This window comes from Condylura cristata, unplaced genomic scaffold, assembly GCF_000260355.1.
Source record: "Condylura cristata isolate star-nosed mole 26May11 unplaced genomic scaffold, ConCri1.0 scaffold00022, whole genome shotgun sequence".
Classification (NCBI taxonomy): Eukaryota; Metazoa; Chordata; class Mammalia; order Eulipotyphla; family Talpidae; genus Condylura; species Condylura cristata.
The window spans coordinates 6341428-6352213 of NW_004567123.1; positions in this window are offsets into that span (position 1 = coordinate 6341428).

Sequence of the window (10786 nt, forward strand, 5' to 3'; positions counted from 1 at the left end):
CTCTCTCTCTCTAGGTTTTTTTTTTTTTAATTAATTTATTCATTGGCCAGTACTTCATTTCTCCCCTGCGGGTAGTCCCTGAAGTTCTACAACCATCTCACCCACTATCCATCTTCCCTGTTTTGATCCTTCTTTGTCCCCCTCCCTAGCTGGATGCCTCAGATCTATGGTCAGCTTCCAAGTTTTGTCGTTTCCCTGATCCTTTTGTTCAGGAAAAACACAAATATATAGTTTCTCTATATTCCACATGTAAGTGAAATCATCCAATATTTTTCTTTTTCCCTCTAACTTATTTCACTGAGCAGAATCCCTTCTAGCTCCATCCATGTTGCTGTGAAGGGCACAGGTTTAGCTTTTTTGGTTACTGAATAGTATCCCAATCTTAGGAGTAGAATCACTGGGTCATCTGGTAGATCATTTTTAGTGTTTTGGGGAGCCTCCACACAGCTTTCCATAGTTAGCCTTCCAGGGATATTTGTGGAAGACTTCTCAACTGAAAGGTATTGGCAAATGAGCCCCACATTTTCTAAATGCTATGAGAGCCAAACAAGACAAATTGAGCTCCGAGATGCAACTTGTAGAGCTCCAGGTGGCTGCAGCTGGGGGTGTTGGGACCCTCTTCTCTTTACTAAGGAGCTACCTCTCAAGAGCTCAGGCTGGGAGAACTCACGACATACCTAGTTGCGAAGAAACAGAGAGCTTTGAGCAGCCTGTGGTTTTTCCCTGGCTCTTAAGATGCTTCACAGATGAGTAGCAACCCGTTCTATACCCACTTAAAAAAAAAGTCCTGATGGCCCTCCTGGTGGCGCAGTGAGTTAAAGCACAGCGCTAAGAAGCTAAGACCACTTCAGCATGAGTTCCATCCCTGGCCCCAAAGGTGATCCACATGGCATGGCAGACCTCTACTGACCTACCTGCTGCTTCCCTCAGCAGTCTTATTTCGTGAGTCAGCCTGTTCTGCTCCCCACTCTGTCTCTGGCGAACCCTCTTACCGCCCCTGCACCTCTGACCTGTACCCCAGTTCTGTATGCATAAATAAATAAATCTTTTTTTAAAAAAAAAAAGTCCTGATGAATCTACCTGAGCTGGGACAGATCTATAGAAGCTACTTACCCTTGTTGATCAGTTTTGGAAATTGTAATTTTCTTTTTCATTGTAGTAATTTCTACAGGGCAGATCTTTAGTCTTTATAAGGAATATGACCTAATATTGGTAGTTTTTTCAAATTCACAAATGCACATAAAATTATGCAGTGGACTTATTGCAATGCATATTTATGCAATCTTTACTTTCTTTCATCAACAACTTGAGCATTTTGATTCTTTTTGGGACCACTTTTAAATTATGAGCAAAAATTTATTGAGAAAGATTTTAAAACAATAGAATGGATATTTTTTAGATTATTTTATTTGAGTGATGCCTTGTGATTTTTTCTCTCTTTTTTAGTATTTTATTTTTATTTATTTCCTCCCCTGCCACTTTTATATTCCCTTGCCCCTTTTCCTCTCATCTCCCTTTTAACATCAGCATCCTCAATATGTTGATGATGCCCAATGATTTTTGAAGATTGGAAACTACATCGTTAAGTAAAACAACTATTACAAAAGCAGATCTGCGAATAACATTGTTTTGTTTAATGTCAACTGAGAGGTCTTTTTTCTCATTACTCCATTATAATGAAACAATGTTGAATGATGACATTATTTAAGGACATGATTTGCTTGAAACCTATTGGGCTGGACAAAATTGGAGCATTCTTTGAATTGAACACAAGTATCCCTTTATACAAGTCTCCTAGAGTAATAACAAGAATGACCTTTCAAGCAGCAGGGGCTTGAAAGGGAATTTAAGTCCATCCATCAACAGCTCTGAGCCCCACAAAGTCTTACCTTTCTGATGAAATACTTTCTGAGATGCTATCATCTCTGTACCATTCTTTTTCCTTTTTAAACATTTATTTTTATGTATTAATGTATACAAGAATTGGGGTGAAGGCTAGAGGTGTGGGATATGAGAGGATTCACCAGAGACAGAGTGGGGAGCAGAACAGGTAGATCTACTGAAATACCCTGCTGAGGGAAACAGTAGGCAGGACAGGAGAGATCTGGTCCATCATATGGGTCAGCTCCTTGGCTGGGGATCAAATTCATGCTGCAGTGGCTGCAGATAAGTTTGTAGTGCTGTGTTGTAACTCCTGTGCCACCAGGAAGGCCCTCTGCACCATTCTTTAGCTCATGGGCCAGTTGAAAATTCCAGAGCCACAGATGGCTAACAATTTAAACCTCCTTAGTGTAAATAACTTTTAAATGATTAAAGAAGTATTGCTCTTTACTGAAATCTCAACAGCTGAATGATATATTTTCCAAGTAATCTGAAAATAGAGAATGGGTCAGGGGCAGAAGCATTAAGATCAGTCATGAATTGATCAGTGAAGTTAGATCTTGATGGTTAAGTATTCTTGTACATGTTTAACATTTTCTATAATAAAATTTGGTGGGAAAAATTTCAAGGTTGTTGCCCTTGTCAGTCAGTCAGTGGATTAAACATGACTATCAGAATAAGAGCAGAATTAAGAGGTGTGACACCTCAGAGGAGATTTTGTAGATGAAGCCAGTTAGTCTGTCTCTCCACACATTTCATTCTGGAGTCTTACACTGACATTGACTTAGATTTTAGAAAGTTAACATCATTGAATCTAAATTCTAAAAGAGAATTTAAGTTTCTCTTTCGAATTATAAACAAGTGTGTTGAGTGACTGTGGTTAGTCTCCATATAAAATCTGATGTGCCTGTCGAGTCACATGGAACCGCAAAGAACACCAAGGCTGTAGGTGCCAAGTTAGCTCCACTCAGCTCTATAGAGCTGGTTGTGCACATCTTTTCCATTGTCAACTACATCAGGGTTGGATGCTTGAAATTGGCTATAGTGGGATTATTTACATCGTGGAAGTTGGCAGATACTACAAATTGTGACTTTATGTGCAGAGATGACTAGAAATGGACCAGCACACCACTGCTAGAAGGCCTCTGTCTTGGAATAGACACACACACATGGAGTTACCTTCTGAAAGGTCTGTGGACACTCTGGAAACAGACTGTTGTTGGTGCCCGGGCTTTTGCAGAGGGGAGATTGACAGAGAAGGCAATGCAACAGTGAATTGTCTTCATTTGGCAAGCTGGTGTTTCCATGTGCCTAGCACAGGGGGTAGCTTGTGGTAGTTTGTATTGATAACTTCTGTTGGGCAGTTCTGGAGAGGTGACATATTGGAAAAGGAGGATGATTAGTCCATGTGGCACCATCTGAGACCAGACAGTCAGGAAAGAGAGCTGTCATCCACTATGTGTATGGTGGGGGTTTTCAATACTTGACAACTACTGTGTGCCAGATCCTTGGATAGGTCCCAGAAATGCGTTACTCAAGTAGCTTAATATCTTGAGATTAATAAATATTGGTTTTCTGATTCATATATCTATTGCATCCATCCACCCACCCATCCATCCCTCCATCTATGCATCTTTCCACACACCCACCCATCCTTCCATCCATCCATCCACCCATCCATCTATCCTCCCACCTATCCATTCTTCTCAAGGTAGCTGGAATGATTTTATCAGCAACCATCTTGAGAGGAAATCATAGGAGTTTGATACAATCTAAAAGCTGCTGTTTAGACCATACAGCATCTATTTTCCCTTTGTCTTGAAATAACAGTTTCTCTTGGAAGAACACTCTCCTCCCCAAACACTCTTTGACTTCAGCATGGCCAATCAGCAAATCAATGACATTGACTATTCCTGCAGATGGGACACTTGACTCAGCTTAGTCTGTGAAAGCCAACCCCAGAAACAGAGTTGGCAAAAGTCCCTCTCTTTCCTCTGAGATTAATAAACAGGGAAGGCATGTGCATGTTCTCTTGGTAGCCATGTTTTCTTGTCACATGGAGATTACAAGCTTAAAAGTGTAGCCAATAGAGAAAAGAGCAGAGGTGAAATTCAGCATAATAAATAAGGTATACAGTGATATTTTTGAGCCCAAGAGCCTGTTCTTCCTGCAACCAATATCCCTAAATTTTTTAGCAAATAAGCTAATGAATTCCCTATACAGTTATTCAAACCCATTATAATTGGATCTGGCTGTATCTCAGGTATCATGGAATACCTGATATCCTGCATTGACATCTCAAAGGACCGAAAGCCAGCTAGACAGCTATTACCACCACCTAGCGAGTGATAAGGTGATTCATTTCCAGTTAGCCTCCTGTTCAGAGACAGGCCTATTTTGACTGGACATTATAAAACATCTTTAGCTGTTGAGTTCCCAGACTCTGGATTTTAGGGGTGGAGGAGGTTTGCCACACTTCTTGTTGGCAGGCATGGATGAGGCTAACAGAAACTATTAGCAGTGCAGAGGTGCCAGGTGAGAGGATGAGGGATGAGTGAAGGAGGAGCGAGAGAGGAGGGTGCCCTCCTTCCTCAGTTTGCAGCATGGGTCCCTGGGGTGGGGAGTGAACAAGGCTTGAAAAAGCAATGGGTATTTGCTATACGTTCCCAACCTAGACACAGTCCAGGGAGCACTGAATGAAAGGGGGTGTTTGGGGAGCTGAGCAGAGGCCATCCATAAATGTGCAAAAATAAATAGATTTCAAGTGATTCCCATACAGTGAGGAAAGAAAGCATTGGTTTGTCCCAGCAAGTCTGTTATCCACACTGGCTTCGTTAGCTCTCTACAATTCAAGGAGGTTTGGAGAGGGAACAGGTCCCTGAACCCAGAAGAGGCTTGCAGGGCAGAATGCTGAGCTAAGTTGGAATTCTTGAGTTCATCGGCCTATTCTGTGCATCCCTGCCTGACTTTGTGTGAATCTTCTTACTATGTCTTTCTCATTGAAATGGGATGGCATTTTTCTCCATTCCCATGCTCACTAGCCATACTTGGGCTTCTTTTATAGCTTATCTGGAGGACTCCTTTGTCTCTTAACTGGTCTTTTTATCTCCGACTCCTTATATCCTTTTCCAATAACAGCTGTCATGGCCTTTCCTATATAAATCAGGAGGTGCCGGGCTCCCATTTGAAACCCTCCATCAAATTTTCAAGTCACTTTGGAAGAAACTTCCTCAGGATGTACAGAGGTCGACATAGACTTACTCTGGGTTGCAGTAGTCCACTCATGGGCATATATCCAACAGAGTTGAACACCCATGACCCATAATCACCAAAAGATTTATCCAGGAATATCCTTCTTCACTCATAATAGCTTCCAATTGTTTCCAGTGGAAATACCCACTGTCCATCAATCAACAAGAAAACAAATCAACAGGTGGTAAATGTACAAGGTAGAATACTATACAACAATGAAAATATAATTGGCTACTTTATGTGTTGAAATGGGTGGATCTCGTGGATAGAATTCTGCGTGGACATAGTCAATAGTTCCCTTTATGTGAAAGTCAGACACAGGTTAAGCATATCTTTGGTGATATGTCAGAATATTGATTAACTTAGAGGGAACTGTTGACTGGAAGGCAGAACAAGGAAACCTCGAGCCCTGGGAGTGTTCATTATCTTGCTGATGTTTCAAGGGAGTGTGCCTGTGTAAAATTTATAGATCTGTAGACTTTAGTGCATTTTTGCTGTGTAATAATTATACTTCAATGTAAAAGTAATAAAAATCCCTCCAATGGCGCTCCAAGACCCTGAGAATAAATACATATTTTTCTAAGAGCTGCATGGTTTGCCTTCTCAGCTCCCTCTATCTCAGCCTCATAGTCTTCCTTCGGTAACTCCATCCTGTTTCAGGAACCTGGCATGGGTTGTGACTTCCTCCTTCAAGGCTCCTCCCAAGTCTTTGCAGAGCTTACACTCCTCTGGCACCGCCTCCGTCCTAGTATCCTCTGCTCCACTTAATAGTGTCAGTTCTGTCTTTGGAACCAGGTGACAGGGCTCTGTCCTCAGTCTCATTCTTGCCTCCTGCATTTGTGTTCCTTCCCCCTCCAAGGAGTAGACAGAGCTGTAGAAAGTGGGGACCACTCACCCAGAACCCATGGGGACTTACAACTCTACTCTGATCACTCAGTGCTATTTCTAGGCTGCCTAAATCCTCTTCTCTGGGCCTGTTCTCCCTCAGCAGGTCTCAACACAGTGTGCACCTGTAGAGTGGAGGGTGTGGAGGGTGGGTATGTGTCTGGATTGTTCACAAATATTAGTCCCCTTCAGAAGCAGGACAGAGCACAGAGTAGGAAGAGAAGGGGGTGCTCCTTTAAGTCCGTGGCCACCATTTGAACTCTTGTTTGGGGCAAGGGCATATTAGGGGTGGCTCTGTTCTCATTCTTCTTATTGTTACAACTGGTAATCACTTCATTTTCAAAATAAACTGTCAGGGTTGTGAGGATATCGATGGATTGCCAGAATCTATCATATGTCTGACCCATAGCAGGTGCTCAATAAACATTTGCCAATCGTGTCATTGAAAGCTGCCCTGTGGTCCTGTTGGCTCCCAGCAGGAGTGAAGAACACAGTGCAACCATGGGGACTGATCTGTACCAACCTGGGGGGGCCGTTGTAGAACATGATAGGCCTGGCAGGCAGGTGACAGCCAGCCCTGTCTCAGCTTTCGTTGAGAGGGCTCATGGCTCTTTCTTGGAGAGGTAGCGCTTACCCACCCAGTACACACTGGCTACACGGAGGTGTGACTGGGCCTGTCACTTGGCTATAATGGTGACTGAGGGATTATTCAAGTCCTGGGGGCAGGGGTGGTGTCCTGTCCATGTGACAGGCCTCATTTAGCCACTACAGGGTGGGACAAGGGGTGTAGGTGAGCATGTTGAGATCTGTGCGCTCACAGAGGCATTAAAGAGGCTCAAGGGGTAGCTGACCAGTCCCCTCTCCAAGCCTCCTCACCACCCCAAGTGCCAGAGGCCATTCAGGAGATAAGGTGGCCGTCTTACACTTTTGACTAATTTAAATACAACAGGTAATTGAAATGTGCATGTGGCACAAGTGTGCAGCCTGACCCGTTTCACAAACTGAACACACCCAGGTCACGAGCCACAGCCCCAGTCCAGCACATTTCACGCCTGTGGCCTGCCCCTGTCCAGTTTCCCTCATGGGACAGTGGCTAGTCGTTTGCTTCGCTGTGCTTGATATATATAAGGAATCACCGAGCACGTGCCTTATGCCTGACTTCTTTTGCTCAACATGATGTCCATGTATATTCCTGCAGATTGTTTATTCTCATCACTATAGGACATCCCATCAGGTGAAATCATTCATTCATTCTTTACTTACTTATTTGTGGTGATGATGCATCACACTTATCCAACTTACTGCTGGTAGACATTTGTATAGTTTTCCATTTGGGGGCATTTGTGATCCAGGCTGCCATGAATTTTCTTGAAAGCAACTTTTGCTTTTCTCTTGGGTCTGCAAGCTGTCAGGTGAGTGTGTGTGGTAGGTCAACTTCCATGAATTGATAGAATGTGGTTTGTTTTCTTGGGTGGGAGGGGTAGCGTATGGTTTTCAAAGGCTTTTGGTAGTTCTCTTGTGGGGTGCAAGGTGCTTGACTTGGTGATGAAACATTTTCATTCTTATAAGAGAAGCTGTCACCTCTGTCCACAGCATAACCACTAAAAAATCTGCCAGACACGATCCTCCAGGGCTGCATTTCATCTTCTTTCCTCACAATCCAGTCCAGGCATCACCTGTTCAAAGGTGGAGAGTGACCATGGAGATGGGGGAGGGTGGCCAGGGGAATGGGGAAGAGGACAACCCCCCTCTTAACTGGGAAGGGAGATTAAAGACAGAGACCATATCAGACGCAAAGCAAAAAGGATGAAATCTCGGGGTTATGAGGTGAAACCAAATAGCTCTGGCAAAATATCTACAGCTTCTGTGACATTGAGTTTTCTTAACAAGTTGTGAGATGTGAGCTTCAGTATGAAAGATTCACAGGACTCAACTCAAAATGTGACTAGGGGACTGAGATAAGCAAGATTTCTGGGTTCAGAGGCAACAGGAGAGTTGGTGGGAAAGGGGGCCTCCAAGGAAGGAGGCCAGACCTTTCCACTCCTGGTCCCCACCACCTGTGCCAGCTGCCTCCCTTGGCCACGCAACTCACACCAGAAGTCCTCTTATCCTGTAGGCTTGGTGGGGCCCAAGGGAAGAGATTGTATATTCTTTTTCCAGGACAGGACAATGGGGACCTCCCACCCACTACCTCCTCTCCCTTCATGACAGCTTCACTCAGGGCTGGGCTGTTATCACATGCCAGGCTCTTATGTGTGAAGGACCATGACAGGAGGGCAAGGCCATGGCTGGGACAAGGATGAGGCTAGCCTGAGGGTGACATTTTAGGGGACACCAAGAAGCTCAGTTATTAGGCCACATAGCATTCCAATGGCACATTAAAAGAAAGAAACTAAACTAATGCAAACCATTCATGATAAAAAACATCCAAATTTTAGATCCCATCTTGTGTTTGCCTGACCCTGCCTCTCTCACCTCACCCTCATCTCTGCCCTGGTTCCATTAAAACCTAATTTACAAAAACAGGCAGCTGGCCTACAGAGGTAGCTTGCCAACTTGGCTTTTAAAAATTAGTGGATGAGGTTGGCTGTCTTCTTTCATGAATCCATTAGCTTGCTGGGTCACTGGAAGTATGAAAAGCAAGAAATCAGGTTTGGTGGAAACTGAGATTATCTGACAGGAAACAGAACAACGAGGTCCTCAGCCTTGAGTGTTCAACTGCATGGACAGAAAGTGGGGTGCAAAATGACCAACAGTACACCAAACTATACATTCTTTTAAAATTAATTAATTTATTTTAATATATATTTATATTATTTTAATATATATTTTTAAAGATTTATTTATATATTTGTGCATACAGAACTGGAGTATAGGCCAGAGGTGTAGGGGTGGTGAGAGGCTTTCACCAGAGACAGAGCGGGGAGCAGAACAGGCAGATCAACGAAGTACACTGCTGAGGGGAGCAGCGGGCGGGTCAGGAGAGGTCTGCCGCGCCATGTGGATCACCTCCAGGGCGGGGATCGAACTCACGCGGAAGTAGCTTTAGCTTCCTAGTGCTGTGCTTTAACCTGTAGCGCCACCAGGGAGGGTCCCAAATTGTATATTCTTCCTTACACAATGTAAGGTGAGACTGGGGGACACTTGCCTAGCACAGCTACATGCCCCGTCACCCCCGGCATCCTGCTAATTTCATGTGGCCTTCTCCCATCAACGAGAATGTTTATAGAAGCCACATGTCTAAGAAATGGGCATGTCTTCCCCATTTGAATTTTCCCCACCTTCCTAGCTGAATGCAGAAGATTCTGAGGCAGGGAAAGTTAGAGCCACAAGACCTGGGGAGAACTGAGCTCCATATGTTAACGTGTGGAAGCAACTTCAACTTCAATGCTACACACTGGATTTTTAATTGAGCCAGAAAAGCTCTTGAGTGACGTGAGCCACTGCAATGCAGGGACTTATTTGTTAACAGCTGCCAATGTTACCTGAATCATAGAAGAGGCATCAGAAGGAGCAGAGTGATGCTCTCCCGTTTGAGGAGGATGACGTGTGAGAAAAAGCAGCTGGGACCCCATGGCAGAGTCTGGTTTTATGGGCAACTGTCTGGTGATATCAGTGGCACGGTGAGTTTGCCACCTCTTTATATAGCTACGTGGGTCATGAGCGTCTTTGCTGGGATGCTGATGGAGGTCAGTGGATTTTGGAGTGAAAGTGGTAGTTCAAGATACTTTTAGTCTCGACATATTTGATTGTTCTGGAGCATGGCTGTTTCATCCATAGTTTCAAATATACAGCAGCTGCTGTCACATCATTAACTTTGGTGGGAAAATCTTGTCTGTTGTTCTCACCACCATGCCTTTTCATTGAGGACCAGCATAGATTTGAATTACAGAAGAGTTCAATTGGAAGAGCCATCACTGATGGCAAGTTTTGGCAAGTTTCCCCAGTGTGAGGAAGCAGCCTTCTCTGAAGTCTGGTGGCCACCTCTTGAGGCCATCACTGTCTGCCTCAGGACCTTAGAACTTGCAGCTCTAAGTTCAAACCTCTGCTGATATAGGTGTGAGATTCTGGGGGCTGAGGGAAAGTTATGTTCCCCGTACTGTGGAAGTTGCTGTCTGGCCATAGAGAAGAAAGCTATTGAGCAAAGACAGAGGTAAGAGTGTGAGAGAGAGGGGAGGGTGAGTGGAATTTTGGATTCTGGCTGCCTGAGACCTGGGCTTGCTCCTGTCCTTCCTGCATAATTTGTGATAGCTCAGAAATGAGTTCTTCCAACAAACTCCTGCTCTGCACCTGCCAAGTTCTAAGTGGATTTCTGTTGTGTGCACACCAACGGTTCCAATGACACCTGATCCAAATAGTTATGGAGCATCTGTGAGTGTGGCTTGGAGAGGGACTTGGGGAGAAGATGGCAGGGAAGCGATAGAAGAGAGGGGCTTTAACAACTGAGTCAGGAGCCTATGCTCAGATCAGAAAAGGGGGGAGCTAGAGGGAAAGATTCCCGACCACAGCTCCACTAGAGTATATCAGACTTTTCCTTGCTCCTTCTTCTGTCCTCAACCTCCTCATTGACCTGGTGGATGATTTAGACCTACCATCACCTCCTAAATCCTAGAACAAGAATGTCCTGACTGTGGTGGACTCAGGTCGTGGAAGGTGGGGCACCTACAGATGTAGGTGCAGTGAACACAGATATTAGAATTACAACTAGACAAAACTCAGAAATGCACATTTAGTCACAGAGGATACACAGATGGCAAATAAGCTCATG